The sequence below is a fragment of the Otolemur garnettii genome, unplaced genomic scaffold (genome assembly GCF_000181295.1).
Source record: "Otolemur garnettii isolate 467f Iridium unplaced genomic scaffold, OtoGar3 scaffold00025, whole genome shotgun sequence".
Classification (NCBI taxonomy): Eukaryota; Metazoa; Chordata; class Mammalia; order Primates; family Galagidae; genus Otolemur; species Otolemur garnettii.
Window position 1 is genome coordinate 5,541,652 of NW_003852420.1, and position 23,145 is coordinate 5,564,796.

At 43.6% G+C, this 23,145-nt stretch overlaps 1 protein-coding gene and 1 non-coding gene across 2 annotated transcripts in view; both read right to left on the bottom strand.

Annotated features, from left to right (window-relative positions):
• The window catches only part of SLX4IP (SLX4 interacting protein), a 194,571-nt gene that overhangs the window by 110,788 nt on the left and 60,638 nt on the right, over positions 1-23,145 (bottom strand).
• On the bottom strand, positions 530-632 carry LOC111724721. The gene has a single exon (XR_002772964.1). It is a non-coding gene; the product is annotated as a U6 spliceosomal RNA (small nuclear RNA).

Genomic DNA, 23,145 nt, shown 5'->3' on the forward strand with positions numbered 1-23,145 from the left:
CATCTAAACATGTTCATCTAGCTGGTTTTAAGTTGCAGGTTGATCTAAAAGATAAGCTGGACCTCAAAACAAATCTATTAAAGATTATATAGATTGAAGGGAAAGAAACAGAGACAGCTGGGAGAAGCGATACCTTATTTGGTGTTAGGAATCCGCTGGGATGTAAAACACAGACACAGTTATGGGCCACTTCAGAACAAAGCTGTAACTACCCAGAAAGGGAGAAGAATAAAAGCCAATGGAGGCACCTAAACCATTCTCAGAGATTTTCTTTGCTGATGCCAGTGAATTCCTTTTAAGAAGACAAGGCGGTGAACTTACTACAACGTGACATTTCTATCACAGCTGTCTTCAATGGGGGGAGCTTTGAGTTGCTCCATGTTAGATTTGTCTTGATGAAGAATATAGCAATTTGTTAGAAAACGTCCCAGAATGAACACGTGCAAACATGCACACACCTTAGCAGGCAGAGCGCTCATTCCTGAAAGCAGTCAACACTCAGGAATTTCTTTACTGTTTTTTTTTTTTTTTAAATATGAAATGCTTCACAAATTTGCATGTCATCCTTGAGCAGGGGAAGTGCTAATCGTCCCTTTATCATTCCAATTTTAGTATCTGTGCTGCTGTAACACAAATTTCTTTTCAGTAACAGCCCTCAGAGTCAGTTCACAAGGAAAACAAATTTCATTATTTTAGAGCCCTACCCTCAGCTTTGCTCAATTAACATTAGCCTATCATCAATAGCCAGCTGTTTTTTTCTAAATTGAAAAACTAAATTTCCCTTTAAAGAATAAACATTTGCCAGTATTTTGTGTGTCTGTGTGTGTGTACATGAACTTGCCAAAGATGGTACTACTGGGCCAGATACTAAGGTGAAGATACAAATAGCCCCAAAAAGCAACTGAGAGAGGTGTTCTCAGGTGACTACACAGCAAAATCAGGTGTAAAGAAAAAAATTTTCTTAAATTATCAGCTTTAAGAAAGAACTAATTGAGGCTGGGCACAGTGGTTCACACCTATAATCCCAGCACTTTGGGAGGCTGAAGGAGGAAGATTGCTCAAAGATCAAAGGTGGAGACCGGTCTGGACAATATAGCACGATTCCCTCTCTACAAATAATAATAATAATAATAAAAGTTAGCCAGGCAGAGTGGCACAGGCCTATATCCCCAGCTACGTAGGAGGCTGAGGCAGGATGATCACTTGAGACCAGGAGTTGGAGGCTGCACTCATCTAGGATTAGACCACTGCACTCCAGTCTCAGCAAGAAAGACAAGAAAGAAAGAAAAGAAAGGAAAGAAAGAATGAACAAATGAACTAATTGATATTCTGCTATTAACCATACAAACAGACCTAAAATAATAATATATGCAAATATCTTAAACTTTCAACGAAACAAATTTTTAAATTTAAAAAAGTTATCATTCAGGTATAATATTCAGTCTAGTGAACTGATGGGCTATGCTTATGACATGAATTTTATACAGAAGACATCATTTCCTTCCAAATACTTGGGAAATATCAGTTTCCTAAGACCTTAACGTATTCACACTATAACTGTGTTTTGATTGGATTTCATTTGGAGTAAGGAGCCAATGCTATTTTTAATAAGCCAAAACAAAGTAAAACTGATGATTACATTATTGGACTTCATCCTTGTTTTAATCATTTCTTTCTGAGCTTTGGAAAGCAATTGCATCATTTTAAAAGCACACCTGTTTCATAAGAGAATGCTTTCTTAAAAAATGCTTCAACTTACAAATAAACGTGAATCTAATTTAACACAAAACACATCAACCTTTGATCTTTATCCCTCAACACTGTCCTATTTTCTAAAATACTTCAAAAAGGGCCAAACTCAAACAGCCCCCATGCCTAATCAGAAAACAGGTCTTGAAGCCAGGGAGACAGACCTGTGTTCCAACACTGACTTTTGCTGCCAGCCTTACTCAAAATCGCTTACCCTGACACATAGCAGATGCTACAGACTTGGGACATCGCTCAACCTGCAAAGTATTAAACTGCAAGGAAAAGCACGCCACACTACGTCTCTAATTAGAAATAGAAATAATATCAATAATATCTCTATTATTTCTTTCTATGTAAAAACTACTTTCAGAATATACCATTTGTTCTTAGGCTTAAAAAGCTCCGGCCCCTCAAAGTTGCCTCAAATAATTTCTCTCAATTTGATGCAAGTTAACTTGACAGTGAAGAAATACTTTTTTTTTTTTTTCAACCACATTAAGGCTCTCATGTGCCCCATTATAGTGTTTGGGATTATTAGTACAGTTATTAAATGTTTAATGCATTGTACAGAGGGTGATCTTTCTGTGCTATGAGAACTCTAACTTCAGCATGCTCTGATCAGAATGCTCAACTAACTGTTTGCAGATTTTTGCACTTGGTGCCCTAACATCAGTTAAAATGTGGAATACAGAGGAAAGAATTTACCCAAGAGCTTAACAGAACAGAGAAAGAAGTTGGGGCAAGAGTCAGCAAATAGGAAACATCCTCTCATTTGTCCTGATGCCAAAATGAACTTAAGACAGTTGTCCTGGGGCAACATTCAAAATCTGGGAAAACACATCAACGTGAATACACCTCAAAGGACATATGTTAAAAAGCTGAGGCCAGGAGACAAGCTCACTGACTCCTGACCCTCACCTCCCACTCCCGGGTGGAGTTTGGTAACCAAACCTACAGGCACCCTTCTCTGCACTTTTCTCTGAGGAGTTTGCAAGAGCTCCAAATGACTGTCCTCACTGTGGTTAGGGTCACTGCTTTGGAAACTGCACAAAAAAATACCACCCAGAAATAGTAAGAAGTGATGGAAATTACTTTTAAAGATTTCCTTTTGGCACAGGTTTATCTAAAGAAGGCAACTCCCTTTGAAAATTATATACAACTTGGTGTTCTTCTTAAATCACTGAGCTGGAAGTATGAGGGTCTAAAGTATAAGAGTCTAGAGGCTAATGTGAGCTACTCTCCCTCCACTGTCCTTGCCAGAAGGCACAGGTGTCCCAGGGAAACACACATCCTTAGTGCCAGGCAGCTGCTGCAGGAACGCTGACTTCTTTACTCTGCTGCAGAGGGGCAGTGATGGTGAGAAGCACAGCTGGCACCCTCCCGGCCACCCAGCCCTCAACCCAGCCAGCCAAAGCCCTGAGCACACCACTGGCAGCTCTAATGCAAAAGGTGGCCCCTAAAGTCTACTCAAAAGCTTTATATCCCCTAAATTAAGGACATCCTGGCCCACCTGAGATCTTCTGGTCTCAAGTCCCTCCAGTGCCTTAAGGCTTCTCTCAGCCAGGAGCCCTAAGTATTTTATAACTCCTGTACTACCCTTGAAAGGCCCAGGTAACACTCCCTGACCTCAGTGATATTTATGCCTAAGATGGATAAGGTGGGAGGTAACATGTGCCAGATCGTCCCAATCTTCTCCTACCTGCCTTTGACTGATTTAATGATTACACTTAATCATTTCATGCTTGCTCAATTTCAGAGCTTGAGTTCTAGGATAAGACAATCCAGGTCTGAATCCAAATCTTTTATCTCTGTGACCCAAATTTCCTAATCTTCTGTAATTTAGTTTCCTCATCAATAAAATGGAAATAATAACCATACTGAACTCATGGGCATTTCCTGAGACCCTATGACGCCTTTGGTACAATGCCCAGCACACCAGTTGTACTCCAAAAGGTGAGTGAGAGACATTCCTCTGGGGGGGTCTCTGCTTTTCCCTCCCTGAGTTTTGCTTACTGCTGGGCCCTCTTCTTGAACTGGAATAGGACAGGAAATTGCTGAACTGTCCCCCGAAGCAGAAAAGTCCTGACACAAATTATTTTGTAGCACTAAACAGGTGACTGTAGTAAGGATGGAAACCAGTTTCTATTTCACATTAGTCTCACTTAGAACCTGAAAGTGACATAATATTAGGGTGATCATACATTATTCACTGACCAAGACGCTTTTGAAACTAAAAGAGTGCTACTAAAAATGATAGCACCTAGGACTATCCTTCTCAGAACCCACCAGGGTAAGTTTATCATTATCAAGAGAAACCCAATCAAGTACAAAGCCAAAGTCAAAACCCAGCTGTCACCTGTTTTTGTAAATAATATTTTACTAGAACACAACTACGATTGGTTATATGCTATGTCTGCTTTCACCAACAGTGGCTGAGTTGAATTAGTGTAACAGAAACTGTAAGCTCTGCCAGACCTAAGAGATGTATTATTGGCCTCTTTACAGAAAAATTTTGCCAAACCCTGTTCTAGACTCAAATAACTCAACCTCCCAATCCCATAGTCTCACATTTGTATGCTGTTCTCAGACAAGGAAAAACCCCAGCAATTTACTTCTCTTATGATAAGCATGGGTTTTTACTATGTGGCAATTTCATATTTAAAATGAAACTAAAATGTATCAAAACGCATCTTCCTCATAGGCACCAAATTTCCAGATGATTCTTTCCAACCAGAAAGAATCCAAAGAAGCAGGAATCACCGTGATGACAGAGAACTCTGTATACAGAACATCAAAGGAGTTCAACTAATGAATGCAAAAGGAGAGACTGGGTGTCAGTAATGGCAGGACTGTGACAGGAAGGGCTGTCACATGCAGAGTGTGTCAGCGTAACTTGGTGACTCAGTGCTCTGCTGTCACTGTGACCACCGGACCTAACTGTGGGGCTTTACCTCCTTCACGCCTCATCTGGGAAACGGGTAGGACAGGAAGGTGGTGAGCATCGGGAAAGATAGAAAATGTCCTGCTGCTTCTTGTAAATTTCGCCATAAGTCCTGCTGTCGTTACTGCTAAAGAGCTGGTGGGCATATTCTGTAGACAAAATTAAAACTGGAGGTAGGTTTCAAGGAGACAGATTGCAGCTCAAAGTAGAGAAGAGTCTTACCCCCTTACTGTCTGCCCGGGAGTCAGCTGAGCATCCTCATGGAGTTCTAAATCCCTGCCAGTACCCCCAGGGCCACTGTGACCCAGAGGCAGGGAGGATGCCAAAGGGTAAGAAACTGAATAAACAACTGTCAACCTGTCATTCTCTGAGGCTGTGATTAAGGAAGCTTTATGTGTCCCTGAGAGACGAATACACACCATCAGCCCATCTTACGGAGGAAATATGTATGATATACCAGAGATTACATGGATGTCAGCAGACTGTGAGAACAATCTATTGCCAACTTTTGCAGTTCTAAAGGACCATCAGCAACTCAGAACAAAATAAAAGAAACAGCTGGTTCCATTTCAGCAGAAAGGGCAAAGGTGAGGCAAGAACTTGGCGCCAAAGCTACAGCACCCTGATGAGGTAACCTAGGGAGCGAGCCAGTCTCCACCAACAGACCCAGCAGTCAGGGCTGGGAGGACCCTTCAGAAGGACCACTGTACCGAATTCAAGCTGGGATCCTTCATTCTGGCCCATTAAGGATTTGCCAGGCGCCTGAGGCTACAGCTAGACTCCACCCACTGCAGCCTGCCCGGTCTTGGTGGAACTGCCCCCACTGATCGAGGCAGGCAGGCAGATACGTGGGTGCATATTGGGCCTTGGCTGCCCATTACCCAGGAAGAAAGATAAGTGTGGCCATGAGGAACATGGCTCATGTCTCTTTAGCTTGAGGGTCATTAGTTCAGAGTGAATACAGATCAAGAGTTTTTGTAAAAAATAAATAAATAAATAAAAGAGGAACAGGTGGAGGAGAAGGAGAAAGTATAAACTTGCTGTAGAAAATTACAGTTGAGCTGGGCACGGAGGCTCATGCCGGTAATCCCAACACCCTGGGAGGCCCAGGCAAGTGGACTGCTTGAGCTCAAGAGTCTGAAAACAGCCTGAGCAACAGTGAGACCCTGTCTCTAAATATAGCCAGGCCAGACATTGTGGCAGACACCTGTAAGTCCCAGCTACTCAGGAGGTTGAAGAAAGAGGATCACTTGAACCAGAAGTTTGAGATTGTTGTGAGCTATGATGCCATGGCACCCATGATGCCAACGGTGAAAGTGAGATGCTGTCTCAAAAAAAACAAAAGGAAATCACAGCTGAAATGCGGAGGCTGGGGTGGATAATTGGGCAAAGGTAGTGTTCTCCTGGAACACACGCGGTCCATCTTTTTTTCTTGAATGATTAGCATGAAATGTCTTTCCTAAGGCTTTGAATCTTTGACGCCCTCCATCTCAAGCTGTCTCCCCCAGGTCACATATGACTCCTTTACATGGCACCTCAGTTTATAAAGCTCAACACTTCCGGGAACGAGCAGCCCTACTCCTGTTCTTGAAGATGAGGAAACTGAGGCTCACAAAACACCAGTGACTGGGCCAATGGCCCACAGCTGAATTACAGGGAAAAGGACCACAGTGTGCCAGCCCAGTGACCTTCTTATCTCATGACTGGATGGCTTCTGGGTCCTGAAAACCTCAGACAGGCTGGGAGAAGGATGAAGTGGGGAGAGAGGGAAGAAGATAGGCCCTTTCTCGGACGTTACTTCCTCACACCATCCTCATCCTCATGCCAATCCTGCTGGGTGTGTACATGCTCCTTGGAGCAGCAAAGTGAACCACGAGGGGCCAAGTCCATGATCACACCTGGACTGGCTGACACTACTAATCCCCCTCCCCAGGGCTGGTTGGAAGGCAGGTGTGTCGGCACTAAGGCAGGTAGGACGGCCCTGGAGGCAGCTCTGCACCAGTTTGGGGGAACAGGGTGATAGAACCAGGCAAGGGCCAGAGGCATCATGAGGAGGAAGGACAAGGGGGGTGCAGGGGGTGGGGAGGAGCAGGGAATGAGATAGAAGGACCTTCAGACACGTGTTTCTCCACCACAGCAGGTGGGGTCAAAGCCCCAGAAAGCCGATCTGAAGGCAGTTAGGGGAACATATATCAACCAGCAGTTTGCAATCCAGTCTTTGATTTGATGGAAAGAGAAAGCAGATCTCATATGATGCCCTATGATGCAAAAGCAACTTAAATGCCTCTGGCCCATTCCCCACCCATCAACTGGCCTGTGCTCTCACTGCCACCTGCCCAGGTCTCCTGGCTCTTCCATCAGCTTTCCCTGTGCTTCTTGGCAGTTTCTAGAGAAACGGCAGGAGGTGGTGATCACAGTGTAAGTCTCTGCTGGAGCTTTTCCAAGCCCAGTTCCATGGCTGTCTACACAGCCCGGCCACAGGGGCAGCAAAGCCTTTAGGTCCTCAACCTGTGGGTTGCAACCCACAGGAACTGTATTGAAGGACTGCGGCATTAGGAAGGTTGAGAACACTGCTTTAGGATTAGGCCACGTCAAACCACACAGCTCCCTACTGCCCCACCCCGCCCCAAGCCCAGCCTTGCACACTGGCAGTAAGTGGCCACTGCCCATCAACACTGGCCAGGTGCTCTCTCCCTGGGTATGAACTGCCTAGAGCTGCTGAAGAGGACAGACAAACCATCTGCCTTTGACCTGCGCAGACCTTGGGGTATGAATTGCAGCTCTACCAAGTGCTAGTTGAGTCTCAGTTGCCTTCAGGAAAATGGGCATAATTAAGCTCATCTCAAGAAGCTGTAGTCAAGATGCAATGGCTCTATGTCCCCCTTTTCTCCCGGCACTCAGGAAGTGAACAGCATGACATGGGCGCACAGGGGAACTGTCCTCTCCTCCTCCTGCTTCTCCACTCCCGCATTCGTCTCCTACTCTGGGAATCTTCAGCTGGATGCCTGATAAATCCAACACGAGGGCTGTCCAGAAAGTACCCAGCCACACAGTGTGAAAAACAGAGACATGCATGGCTTGCACAGCGTCTGGACAGCCCCGCATACAGGCAAGACGACGTTCTAGGGCCTCACAGGCTTGTACAGGCACATCCATGGCAATGACATTGGAATCAGCTTGGATGATGATCGTGTTCTACTCTCCGGAAGAAATGACTGTGTTAACAATTACACCTGAAAATATGCTAAACTACAGTTTTGCTTTTCCTCCAATGTTGGAATAAATCACTTTGAAGTACCTGATAAAGACAGCTGGCTTGCACTCTGGGGCCAGGTGTGAGCACCACTGGCCCTGCATATTGTTCAGAGGCGCCACAGGAGCGTGGCTCATGCAGCTTCTGTCACGCACAGGGCGGATCACATCGTTTCACACCTTGTCTCAATCGATAACCGGCGTTGCTTCTGCCCTAAACACGGCCCACCACGCCCTACGCCCACTACTGTTAAAGCTCCTTTCTCCAACCCTCCTTTCCCTTTCCCTCTGCAGTCAGAATGGATTCAAATCACGAGAACTATTCATCATATTTGACCTTGACCTTTCTCCAGCAGCAAATTCACAATACTGACTTCAGAAGAGTAACTAGTACCCAGGTGGCACCCAGTCTCTTCCCCTTACCAGTCAGGAAGAGGGACTAACAACTGCTCTGAAATTTTCTTTTGAAAAATAAAATTTTAAAAAATTTATTACACTGTTTTTCTTACTTTTAAATTCTGAGTTAATAGTACCACATTGGGCTCAAAAATGACCAATAACTTGGTCAATAACCTTGTTATTAACAATTCTGTACATATAATTTTAATGGCTACACGAAAATCTATTATATAGCTTTATCAAAGTTTATCCGTCGACTCAATGCTGGATCAGCTGTCTCTAACTTTTCACCATTGTAAATAATGGTCCAGTGAACATTTTTCTGCATTAAACCTTTGTCAACAGAGTGGGATTCCAAATCACATTTTCTTTTTTTTTTTTTCTTTTTTATTGAATGGTAACTATGTACATTAATGCACTTCTGGGGCAGGAGAAAGTCTGGTCTCTATCGAGGTGATAAACCCCCAAGCTTGGGAAATAAGGCCCAGAAGGGAGACCACCTACTTCACATTGTTACAAGACTGTCCCACCTACTAGCCACTGTGCTCAGATATATCACAGCCCCAAATCCAAGGACTTTTGTCCACAGTGGCCAGACTGCCCCCACAGTACTTTGCTGACAACTCTCAACTCAGTGGATCCTGGTCAAGTCATATTCCATTTGGGGCTTTAGATTCTTCAGCTATAAAACTACAAGCTGGAATGAGATTATCTCAATGCTCCCCACCACCTTTATAATTGAATGGTTTTAGAAAAGAGAATACATTTTACAAGACCCAGCAGTAACTTTTCCCACCAATTTTACAGTCAGATTTCTCCAATGCAGAATTACAACCTGACGCCAGTCACTGTGGCAGTTATGAGAGACCTTGTGTCCTGGCACTAGGTCAGACATTGTGGGAAGAATCATAGGGAGGAGAGGTGAAGCCCTGACTCAAGAGTGGAAGTGGGAAATGAATCCACCACAGAGCTAGCAAGGAATGCTTACAGAGCCTCTCACAGCAGCACCCCAGAGGAGACCACAGTCCAAATGTGTCTGCCGACCAGTATTAAGATGTCAGGCTGAGAAGTTTAACAGCCTCCCCGAGCTGGACCCCGAGGCCCACAGGGAACCCTCTCAATGGACAGCCACTTGGAGTCGTTGGCCCTACTCAGAATCTACTTAATTTGACTATCTGCTTTCCCAGGCCCCAGCAGATGGGAACTCATAAATAAGAAGTGAGACGTGGGACTGCAGGAGAGTTAGAGGCAGGCTCCCTGGCAACAGCAAGAGGGGAGAGCTGCCAGCTAACAGAAGGGGAGGGCGGTGAGTTTTAGCAAAAACAGGCAGAGAGTTTCAAAAACAAGGCAGTCTGGGGCCTTACAGCAGGAGCATGTTGCCAGCCGCCCCTGGGAGCATTCATGGATACAGCAATTGGTGTTCAAAAGATGGATCTGATCAGTCCACACCAAACACTTGTAGATCATATTTAAGAAGATAGGGCAATAAGAAGATAGGTGGGCAATCTAAATCTGCAAGGTATTTTAGAATAATTTCCATTAAAGGGGTTTCAGATAAAGGGATAAGCATTACTTGTTTCAAGAGTCGCACCTGTTGAGCATCTCATGCTGAGGGTAACACAAGACAAGGGGAAACTAACCCTGCACAAATCATGTTATAGGAATGTCATGAGGAGAAAGATTTTCAGGGCGGGGCTGTCCTAGGCGCTGTCTGTGTCCTCATTGTGCCTAGCAATGTGTTAAGGCCAAACTAGGTGGTCACAGAGCAGACTGATGCCCCATTGGCAGGGTTGTCTGTGCACAGACACCGCTGACTGCAACCAGGTGAGGCTGGAGCCTCTTGCCTGCCATGTGGACTCTCTGAGAAACTCTCACTCTGGTCTCTACCTCTCCTTCCTTTAGATCAGTGATTTTCAACCAGTGTGCTGTGAAAAATCTTTAAAGATCATTAATTATTTTCAAAAGAACTTCAAAGCAAAGTATTTTTTTACTCTTTTTTTATCAACATAATTTAAGTGTGCTGCGAAAGTTTTCACTATTGGTGTAAGTGTGCCATGAGATAAAAATGGTTGAAAACCACTGCCCTACATGCAAACCAGAAACTGAGGCTCTGCTAACAAATTATGAGGCATGGTTGCCTCTAGCAGGGAGAAAGCAACCAAGGATGGTAGTTAAAAGGAATTTTAATGTTTATACCACACACACACACACACACACACACACACACACGCACCCATGTATATTTAAAGGAGAATGCCTCAGTTCCTTGCTTTTAAAGTATACACAAAGAAATAATAAAAAAGGCCAGAAGCAAATATGCCAAGATGTTAACTGTGGCAAATTCTGGGTGGTTGGTATAAAAGTGTTTGTATATTAAGACTTTTTTGGTATTTTCTAAATATCTCAAAAAATATATAAATTTCTTAACACAGTAAGAAAAAGACATGAAGGCTATATTAACCAGTTGGATGAAAGTATTTCAAATTGTATACAGAAACAGTACACTGTACCCCATGATAGTATTAATGTACACTGCTATGATTTAATAAATAAATAAATAAAAAAAAATATCTTAAAAAAGAAAAGATGACAGGCTTCCCAGGCTTCCGTCACTAAGTTGTTTGTCCATGTGTGCATCCCTTCAAATCCTTGCTACTTTGCCGTGCCCAACATTCCCCACGCCGCAAGGATGCAGCGGCTAACTCGTGATCAAACCCCAACCCTAGTGAGGCCTTCCGTCCTCAGCTTAAGCTTACGCTGCGTTTGGACTCCTACTATAAAGGCGAGGAGAAGAGAGCGTTTCCTCTAGCTTCACACAGAGCAAAACCCAAATCCCTGGCCTGGATCCCACAAAACCTTACCTGAGCCATCTCCTCCCTCCTCTCCCGCCTCACCTCACCTCACCATCCACACCCTCTTTTACAGGGCAGCCACAGCACCTCCTTCCTCTCCTTCTCAGGCCCTTTGTCCCTGCAGTTCCCCTGCCTGGAGCATGCTCACCTAACTGCTCATTCAATAGGCTCTTCACATCCCTCAGGTTTCAGTTCAAATTTCATCATCTCACCAAAAGGCCCTCCCTGACATCCTCTGTCCCGCCACCCAGTCTCCCTCCTCGGTGCTGACTTCTCTCCTCTGTTGTAGAGCACTGGTCTCCAAACGCCTAGAACACTCTCCTGGGTCACCTTATTTAAAATCACAGCTTTGCTTGAAATTTGCTAAGTGAGTAGACCTGAAATATCGTCACTTGCGCCCCCTCTCCCAACTCTGTGAAGAGCTGGAGGTGTTAACAGCTGGAATGGGGCAATAATTTTACGATGTCTATCAAGCCTCCTGCACACCTTAAATATAGGGTATCCAAAAAGTTGCCCCGAAAGTTGTTATTTGTGGGAAAACTGGGAAATTAGGCTAAATATACCTTTGTTTACAAAATATTCATTACAAAATTTTACAAAATATTTACAAAATATTCTCTATGTGTTGGCCAGCTCTTTGTAAAACTTTGTAATGTTTTTATTAAATAAAGGTACATTTAGCTACAATTTCCTATTTTCCCATGTAAGGTGACTTTAGGGGCAACTTTCAGACACCATGTATAGAAGCCCAGAGATGTTTTGCAGCAGGGGACAAGCCCTTGGGTAGCTCAGCACTCTGGGAACGAGAAAAGATGGGTTGCTCGTTAGTGAGCAGGTGGTGGACCTTGAGCATGTGTGGTACTTCAGCGTGGGAGTCGAGCCCATGGGGAAAGAGCACAGGGTGATCCTTAAGCACGTAGCACTTGTACGTGATTGCTGGGCACGCCCCACACCTGTTATCCTCTCACTAAACAGCCACTACAGAGATGGCCCAAGGCTCTCCTGCACCTCTGGTGAGCCTCACCTCTTACAAGCTTGTACTTTCAATCCACATCTCCTGTCTGCTTCCTTCGGGTGGCTCCAACAACCATGTATATACAGTTTTTCTTTGTCACTATACCTCAATAAAGCTGGGGAAAAAAATAAAATTGCAGCCTGTCCATTTTCCCCAGTCTCATTTCTCCTGGTATCTTTTACCTTGTTCTACTTTTTCTTGTTGGACAGTACTTCCCACCTATCAACACACTCTATAATTTATGTATTTTGGTTGGTTGTGGTCTGTCTCCTGCACTAGACTATGAGACCCACAAGAGAAAAATCTATGTTCCTTTTGTTCACTGACATGTCCCAAGGGTCTCAACAGTGCCCTCAGTAACACCTGAGGTTGCGCAAACCCATTTTATAGCAATCACATACATCTTCTTGTTTATCTGATCACTTATTTACTGTTTGTTTCCTCTCCACATAGCCAGAAAGCATCAACAAGCAACATGAAGCAACAGCCTATCATGTTTAATCTGCACATAGAAGAGGACGGGACACATTAGAGGTGTTCAGGAAATTTAAGAAACAAACGAAAATACTGTCAGGCTAGGTCCAATGTGGGCATTCCTATAAAAGGATTTCATGGCAATCCAGCTACCCATTTTCCTCTGATTCCCTGAAAGAATCTTAGCCATCTGAAAAGGAATCAATGTTTTAACTAGCACAATCACTATGCAAAAAATAATTATTTCATTATTCTGCATCCCAAATTTGGAAGTCAACTTCAGATTGTAATTGCTGCCTAAATCCCAGTAGTAAACAAACCAGCTTTGCATTTTATATGTTACCATGAGGCTCTCCAGGTTTGCTTTTCAGAGCCAAAGAAATGTTGACACAGTTGCACACCAAGTTTCAACATGCTGATCGTGTTAAAATAGTGCATAAGAAATATTTTTCCACTTTATAAAAAGCCAGACTGTTTACATGCTTAAGTGGCCAGAGACTTTGCTATCTGTGTGTGGTCCTGAAGTTTCAATATCATGACCATGAATACAAAGTGGAGCAGCATGCAACAAACTAGTTTGTATAGTTCCATGGCCAAAATGTGAATCAAGATGTTACCACGCAAGAGCTCTTAACCACGTAGGTTAAAGGCAGGGGTGGGAGAGGCTATTAAAATTTAACTTTATTATATTTTCAAAGAAAAAAAATTTAATGGAATTAGATTATATGTATATAATATAGAGAAATATAGTGAAGAGAGAATGAGAGAAGAGCAGAAGAGAGAGAGGAGAAATAGCTCCTAAGGTTTTAGCCGTACAGATTCCTCATCAAGATCGCACATAAATAATGCTGAGCAAGCATTAACCACAAGCCCCAAAGTCAAGGAGCAGAAAAGAGCTCTGAAAAGGTTACCAAACAGGAATCTTCTGTGCAAACATGATAGAGCTGAGAGGCGCTACTTCAGCTTGGGCCAGTGGCTTAACACAGGCCTTGCGCAATCTCCTAGGAGCACCCGCTAGGGGGAGGGGCCCCAAGTTCATGGCCCAGTCCTAGGAGAAGACATGGACTGTCTCCTGTGCCTTTCCCATTTTCCAAGTAGCACTGGCTTTCGTCTGCAGTCATTTAGTCTTTCTTCAAGCTAGAAATAGAATTTAAGCAGGGACTCCACCCTGTCCAGACAAGATATAAGTAAAAAGAGACCTCACAGAGAGAAAAATTATCTGCATCTGACTGATTGAAGACATACACACATTCCCAGAGTCCAGAGTTTAAATACTCGAGACGGTTTCTGAAGTCGGGGCTGTTTGCATTTATCATTCCTCTAAGTCCCCAAGTGCTTCAGGTTAGCGAGGACTGCTGGTTCTCACATTCTTAATAGGTCTCTACTTGAAGAAAGTTCTTGGTACACTGTGTCTAAACAAAAAAAAAAAAAATAAAATAAAAATAAATCGCTTAATGTAAGCAGATTTATGTTGCAACATGAAATGCCATTTCCCATTTGATCGCCAAATACACAAATTGTTATTCTCAGTTGAGTGAATAAATGAAAGAATGGTACTTTATTAAATTTTTTTTTTCCTGGCATTATTTTTTTTTTCCTCCTACAGTTTCTTTTACAGAGTTTTCTGTGGCTATAGGTCAGAACAGTTTTCCTGTTGCTATGAGAACAAAGAAAATAAGTCAAGTTTAAAATTCACTTGGGGGTATGGGCCCACCACATTTCCGGCTACCTAAGCCTTGCTGGGTGTGTGTTCAATACTCTTCCCTACAAGCAGTGAATTGTGGCCATTTAACATGGCCTCTCTCCATCATGGCCCAGCTTGCTGGCCAAGAAAATCCCACAAGCCTCACAGAGGCTCTCTCTAACAGATTAGTAAATGGTCTCCTACACTGAGAGGAGAGGAATGTGAGTCCAAAGTTACATTTCTCCAAGTGCAGAAATGCTTGGGCCTCCCCGACTCTGCCAAACACTGGTAGTGCTTCCCACTTCCTCTACAACAGTGCCACAGAACAAGTATTAAAATAAAGAGCTCTGGAAAGGTAGGTAAAGGGCCAGAAAGCCCTTTCTTATAAAGGGGTCCTTTACATGCAAGAAGCACAAATCACTTCTGCTGTCCTCTACAGCCTTCCAGATCTGCCTCACTGGAGGTCACGTAGCTCCCACAAGGACCAGACCTGTACCTGCAGGAGAGTAAGTCTTCCTATATTTTCAGGGAATTCTCTGTTCACAATTAATCTGTCCATTCTTCCAGTGCTACTAAGTCTTTAAGAAAGAAAGAAAAGCTGGATGGGGTGGCTCACCTCTGTAATCCTAGCACTCTGGGAGGCTGAGGTGGGAGGACTGCTTGAGCTCAGGAGTTTGAGACCAGCCTGAGCAAAGAGGGAGATCACTATCTCTCCTAAAAACAGAAAAATTAGCCAGGCGTTGTGATGGGCACTTGTAATCCTGTTTTCTTGGGAGGGTAAGACAAGAAGATAGCTTGAGCCCAAGAGATTGAGGTTGCTGTGAGCTATGACGCCACATTACTCTAATGAGGGCCTCAAGGTAAGACTTTATCTAAAAAAAAAAAAAAAAGAAGATAACACCTGACATACTTAACTGAACCAAACTCCAGAGTTTGACGAGTAAAACCTTCAGTCCTAAGGACAGCAGGCTGGGCATGGTGCCTTATGCCTGTAAGCCTAGCACTCTGAGAGGCCAAAGAGAATGACTGCTTGAAGGCAGGAGTTTGAGACTAGCCTGAACCAGAGTAAGACCTTGTCTCTACTAAAAGTAGAAAAATTAGCTAAGTGTCATGGCACAAGTCTATAATCTCAGCTACTGGGTACTCAGGAGGCTGAGGCAGGAAAATCACTTGAACCCAGGAGCTGGAGGTTGCAGTGAGCTATGATGACACCACCGCACTCCAGCCTGGGTGACAGAGTGAAATCCCATCTCAAATAACAATAATTTTTTTTTTTAAAAGAACTACTCTGGGTAGCACCCATAGCTCAGTGAATAGGGCATCACCCACATACACAGAGGGGGGCGGTTTGAACTCAGCCTGGGCCAGCTAAACAACAATGACAACTATAAAAAAAAAAAAAATAGCTGGACATTGTGGCAGGCACCTGTAGTCTCAGCTACTTGGGAGGCTGAGGCCAGAGAATCACTTAAGCCCAAGAGTTGGAGGTTGCTGTTAGCTGTGATGTCATGGCACTCTACCTACAGTGAGATTCTGTCTCAAAATACATAAATAAATAAATAAATAAATAATTGAAAGAACTACTCTATTTAGGGAAGCTGAGGCTATAAAGGAAAGGTCAAGTCTGCTCTCCACTCTTACAAAGTATCTGGGCCTTCTTCATGGCTGCTGCTCCTTCCATAAAGAGCATTATCCATACCCAAAAAGATCATTAGGATAAGTCCTAGATCCCAGGACCTGTGAGTGTGACCTTATTTGGAAATAGGGTCTTTGCAGTTCTAATCAAGTGAAGATGAGGTCATTAGGGAGAACCCCTGATCCAATATAACTGTCATCCTTGTGTGAAGGGAAGACGACAGAGAAGCAGAGTACAAGGATGGCTGTGCAATGACAAAGGCGAAGGTGAGGGCACTGCACCTGCCAATCAAGAAACGTCAAGGCAGGTGCTCACCTTGTGTGCACAAGGTGAGGGTGCTCAGCATACCTCCTGGGTGAAGGGCTCAGCTACAACTTGAACTTTACCTAAGAAATGAAAACAGTGTAATCTAAACATGTGTACCCTCGTATCAATTGGAAATTGAAGAAAAAAAGATATGCCAAAGATTGTCAGCAAACATCAGAAACCAGAAGAGGCAAGGAAGACTCCTCCCTGAAAGCCCTCAAAGAGAAAGCATGCCCTGTCCACACCTTCATTTCTGACCTCTCATCTCCAGAATCATGAGACAATAAACTTCTGTTGTTTTAAGATACCATGTTTGCGGTGCTTTGCTACAATAGCCCCAGGAAACTAACACAAAGAGCCAGTCTTAGGCTGACAAGAGCAGTCATGACGTGTGAACGGCAATGCCTTGTGAAAGCATAGGGCATACACATCAAATCCTCCCATGACAAGGTGGCAGCAGGCTGTCCCAAAGAGCAGGTTCACAGAAAATAGCATGTGTAGCTCCTTCTCAGGGGAGCCTCATACTGTCTGGCTCAACACTTTCTAGGATGTTTCAAAGATCTATCCAACCCCAGCCCCACCTCTAGGCCATCAGTCATCTGCCCATTAGGGAGATTCAGTAATCACTTTAACCCAGTGACACTCTGGAGGACAGCAGCCCTGGAGACCCAGAAGGACTACCCACATATATCCTTGGGTCCCACCTTAACTTGGCACACAAAAGCAGGAAACACTGCTGATATAAAGGGAAGACAGAGCACAGGGCATGCCATAGTGAGGTGACCTATAGTTGCACTAATGCCAGAGCAGTGTCAATTGACAGCAAGTTGCACTAATGCCAGAGCAGTGTCAATTGTCAGCAACCCAAGGCATTAGAAGAAGAATCGAACTCACAGTTACAAATGCCAAAATCAAATAGCAAAAACGATAGCACAAATCATCAAGTCTGAAAGCTAGATGCCCACTGTGAAGGCCTGCTAGTACCTACCAGCAAAGCACCAAATATTTACTGAGCACTATGGGCCAGATGTTATTTTAGACATTAAGGACATAGCAGTGAATAAACCAGGTAAAAACTCCTGTCTTCAAGAAGTTTGCATTATAATGGAGCCAAGAGGGAAAAAATAAGACATAGCCCATTAGAAGATGATCCGAGTACAATGGAAAACAATACAGCAGAGAACAGAATGGGAAGAGGATGGTGGAGGTTAACAGATTAAATGGGATGGTCAGGAAAGGTCTCAAAGAGAGAAGGGCATCTGAGGAAGGAAGAATCAGCTACAAATGTCTCAGGAAGAGAGTTCCATGCAGTGGGAGCAGCAAAAGCCAAGACCACGAGAGGGGGGCTGGTACCTTCGAAGAACACCCAGAAGGCCCTTGCAGTTGAGGGGAGTGGCATGTGGAGAGTGAGCATGCGTGCATATGCGCAGGGAACAGTCAGGACACAGGGCCTTGGGGGCATGGGCATTGCCTCTAAGTAAGACAGCAGAATCAGCATCCCAGCACTGAGGAAGAGGAGAATGTGGTTTGACTAATGCTTCATCCGGGTCCTCTGTTGCTCTGTGGAGTGCACAATGAAGCAGGGTGAGGAGCAGAGGCCAGGATGAGAGCCCTGCAGTGTTTCTTCAAGTGCTGAAATGAACGTACCTCCCACTTCCTGCACAGCAATGCCACAGAGGAGCAATTAAAGAGAGGCACTACCTCTCCTCATTTAAAGGGATAACTGACACGCCTTCACCAGCGCTGAGGATTACAAATCTCTGCCAGTGCAGTGCAGTTAGTTAACCCCATCCTAAAGAAAAATGAATACACTACCATTTCAGCTCCACCCAATAAAAATCTGCCAGTTTTTTGCTTGATGAAACTAAATGCAGCTTAAAGACCTATTTGAGGGCTAGGCATAGTGGTTCATGCCTGTAATCCTAGCTCTCTGGGAGGCCAAGGTGGGTGGACCATCTGGAGATTGAGACTAGCCTGAGCAAGATAGAGACCCTGTGTCTACTAAAAATAGGAAAATCAGCCAGGCATGGTGGTACATGCCTGTAGTCCCAGCTACGCAGAGGCTGAGGCAAGAGGTTTGCTTGAACAGAGGAGTCTGAGGTTGCTGTGAGCTATGATGACGCCACAGCACTCTAGCCTGCTCAAAAGAGACTCTGTCTCAAAAAAACAAACAAAAAAAAGACCTGTCTGAGGAGAAATGGTCTGCCCCATTCATCAGAGCTCTGTGAGCGCTGTGCCCATTTTTACAAAGGAATTCAGGGTCTGCTTGTAAAAGCAGAAGTACATTTTCTTTAATAAAAGGGCTTATTACAAAACAGTACTAGATTTTTAAAAATAAGTTGTCTGTGTCTCAAGAAAATGAGAAGAAATCAATACAATAGGATATAAATTCTTCTTGACAGGGATAACAATTCTTATTTCACCACCAGACCTTTTTAATTCTGTCTGTCTGGGTAAGTAGAAGCAAGGAAAACCTGCCATCTGGCACAGCCGCCATCTCTTTGTGGCCACACAATAAGTCTTGGGGCAGCCTTGCCCACCACCCTCGAGAACCACGCAGGATGGCAGCATCGAGGAGGTGAAACAAGGAGGCTTCTGTGGAGGCAGGAGTATTTGCCATCAGCAGCTCCGCCCCTGGTGGAGGGAACATTGAGGTCCGTGAGCACTTCTTGGCTGGGACTCAAAGGGAGGCAAAGGATTCAATTCACCCATGAGAACAGCTCCTTTTCAGCTGAGTTCCGCTGCTACTTACTAGCATCTTTTTTGTTTGTTTATTTGTTTTCTGGAGTCATAGTCTGGCTGTGTTGGCCCAGGCTAGAGTGCAGTGGTGTGATCATAACTCAATGCAACCTCAAACTCCAGGACTCAAGCGATCTTCCTGCCTCAGTCTCCTGAGTAGCTGGAACTATAAGAGTGTACCACCATGCCCAGATAATTTTTCTATTTTTAGTAGAGACAGCATCTCCCTATTGCTCAAGCTGGCCTCAAACTTCTGAGCTCAAGCAGTCTTCCTGCCTTGGCATCCCAGAGTGCTAAGATTAAAGGTGTGAGCCACTGCACCCAAACTTCTAGCATCTTTTATAAAGGATAGGCTTACAGGGAAAGGTAGAACAAATGAGAGTTAAATTTAAATAAAAGCATCCATTCTTCTTTGGAGTATACTGAAAATGCTTCTGTATTAGTTAAGAGTACAGGTTATAAAGTTAACGAACATAAGAAGGCATGGAGGCTGTGGCAGTGTATTTATCCAGGGTTCTTCACAGAAACAAAACCAATAGGTGTATGTGTGTGTGTGTATATATATCTATAAATACTGTATATAAGTCCAGAAAGTATCCAGCTATGTATGTTTCTACTTTCATATTACATGGCTGAATCTTTCTGAACAGCCCTCGTGTGTGTGTGTGTGTGTTTGTGTATGTGTACACGTACGTATGTGTACGTATGTGTGCATACAGAGAGAAGAGACAGAGAAGGCAGGAGAGAGGGAGATTTGGGGCTATTTTAAGGAAATAACGGTTTGGTTCAAACCGTTTTCGGGGGAGGCAAGTCTGAAATCTGCAGGGCAGGCTAGCAGACTGGAGACCAAGAGCAGAGCTGACATGGCAAGCCTGAGTCCAGAAGGCAGGTCTGGAGGCAGAATTCCTCCATCCTGGAGGACCTCCGTCTTTTCTCGTAAGGCCGTCATATGACTAGATGAGACCACCGATACTCTGAAGAATAACCTGCTTTACCCAAAGTCTATGGATTTGAATGTTAATCTCATCTTAAAAAAAAAAAAAAAAAAACATCTTCATAGTGACATCTGCACTGGAACTGGGCTCAGATAACCAGAAACCAGGTACTGTGCCCTGGCCCAGTTGAAACATAAAATTAACCTTCACACTCAAATGTTTCATCTGGACTCAGCGCCTGTGGCTCAAGTGGCTAAGGCGCCAGCCACATACAGTTAAGGTGGAGGGTTGGAATCCAGCCCAGGCCTGCCAAACAACGACAGCTGCAACCAAAAAATAGCCGGGCATTGTGGTGGGCACCTGTGGCCCCAGCTACTTGGGAGGCTGAGGCAGGAGACTTGCTTAAGCCCAGGAGTTGGAGGTTGCTCTGAGCTGTGATGCCACGGCACTCTACCCAGGGGGACAGCTTGAGGCTCTGTCTCAAAAAAAAAATAAATGAAAATAAAAATTAAAAAAATAAAATAAAAAATAAAAACAAATGCTTCATCTGAACAATGAAAAAGGTCACAGACAGCTATGGCTGCAGCTTCACATGAGATACACTGTCTAGAATGCTTCTCAGCTGGTGCATAGAAAAGGGCATCTACTTACATATAAATGTTGGCCACCATTACCATTATTACCGCCAACACTAATACTAGCATTTCTACTACGTAATAATGGCAGTATCTTCACCTGTTTAGCCACCATTAGTACATGCACATATGGCTACACTTGTACTTCATGTAGGAGACTTATGATTTATTTTTAGGTCTACATCATGTAACAAAGCCACCAATTGATTCCATCAAACATCACTAGGCCATCCCACATGAAAACATCGCCTGGCTCTGTAGGCTCTGAGGAACTCTCTCCCTGAAGACATGGCCTTAACTGTGCTGACTCACACATTCTGCTTTCCGACTACATTTAGAAGTATCTTCATCAAAAACATACTCCATGGCCAGGTATGGTAGTGCACATCTGTAACCCCAGCACTCTGGGAGGTGGAGGTGGGTGGAGTGCCCAAGCTCAGGAATGTGAGATCAGCCTGAGCAAGAGGGAGATTCTATCTCTACTAAAAATAGAAAAATCAGCCAGGTGTTGTAGTGGGCACCTATACTCCCAGCTGCTCGGGAGACTGAAGTAAGAGGATTACCTGAGTCCAAGACTTTGAGGTTGCTGTCAGCTTAAGCCACAGCACACTACTCAGGGCAAAAGAATGAGACTCTGTCTTTAAAAAAAAAAAACAAAACTGATTACAAAATAGAATTACTAAATGTAATACAAAAAAAATTACTAAATTACTGATTACAAAATAGAATACCAAAACGAGTACCTGGGGCATGGGAGAGACGAAGCATGTGATGGTAAACCTTTACAAACACCCATCTTTCTCCACATGTGAAAAAACCATGTGCAGCATTTGACATGTGACATCAAAAATGCAAAGTCATCTTCCAACCCAGAGCTCAGACAGCAGGACCCAACAAAGGGGCAAGGTCTTTACAATACCTTTCTAGTCTCCTGACAAAGAGGTGTTTCTTAAATAAATCACTGAAGAATTCTGCCAAAACCATGTTTTAACCACAGCTTTTCTTTTTTCATCTTTGACATGTACTCGTCTTTGAGTTTGGTTAATGAGTTTATCTAGACCTTTGACAGCAGTCATTGCTGTAGTTAGCTCGCTCGCTCTCTATATATAAATATATATATTTCCTCTTTTAGATCTAGTTAAACCTGGATTATAGTTTATGATGGAAATACAGTATTTAATTTTCTTTTGCCATTTTGATTTTTAAAGGACTAAATTTTTTTAATGTCTTCCCTCTGATCAAATGGTTTCTGTGTGTTCGTCTCTGTGAGAGGGGGCAAATAATTACTTTGCTCTCATGTACAGGCACATCTTTTGGCATTTTTAGGGACATCAGAAATTTAATAATAATAAGATAAAATAATACTACTTTTAATATGTTTGAGTACTTCCTGAATGCTATCCTATTCAGGACAGAGATACTGAATAACTTTAGAGTTTAAAATTTTAGGAAGAAATATGTATAGGAGACACTGCAGATGGTTTGACCCCAAATCCCATTCTCAATTTCTCCCTGGCCTCCTTCCAGCTATGCAAGGCTACCTGGGTACAGTTCCAGACAAAAAGAGAAAAGCTCCTTAGATGGTATTCCTGGAAAACCCTTTGTTTTTTCTGACAAAAAGGGAACTCCTCAGTGGCCCACCTTTATTTGTCCACGAGCCCTTTTTCAGTTTCATCCTAGTAAGGCCAGGAAGTGCAGCTTGCGGCCAGGATGCCAGAGAGGGAGAGAAGCTCACGGAGTTCAAGCAACAGACAGAAGCAGCCTGGGCCCCTGATGGTATGGCAGACCCACCTCCAGATTCAGTGTTGTGGAAGAAAAACAACACTTCTTTGTGCCTCTTTAATTGTGTTTTCCACTATTTGAAGTTGAATATGATCTTAACTATGGTAGTCAAACTATGCAGTAAAAAGAATTAGGAGCAATCTCTAGACTGTTTCCCACAGGGAAATAAAACTTAGTGAAAATCAACCACAGGGTAGGAGAGAAAGGGGAGGGACAAAAACCTACCTTGTGGGTACAATGAACACCATGGTGTAGGTTTGGGTGATAGGCACACCTACAGCTGAGACTCACGCATTACAAAAGCAAGCCACGTAACCTAAAAACGTCTATGCCCCCTTAATAGTTTGAAATTGAAACAAAAATTACAAGTGAACTCTAAAAAGACAGAATCACTATATATGTGTTCTAAACCAGAAAGAGAAACTATAAAGAAGAAGGAAACTGAATTTAGATGAATTCATCAGAAAATGGAAAAGGGGGAAGACACAATGAAAATAAATGACTAAAGGATCTGAAACGCTCCCAACACCCGGGAATGATGAATGCTCCCGGTGACAGCATAACTACCTTTCCTTGACTAATGAAAGATCGTACTGAAGGCCTGTATGGACCTAAAGCAAAGATAAAGACTCAGAGTCATAAGGTACAATGCTCTTCAATTAATCTACAAACTCACAGCTACTGGAATCAGAATTCCACATTTATTTTTCCTTTTTGTTTCTTAACATATCCATGTAACAAAAAAA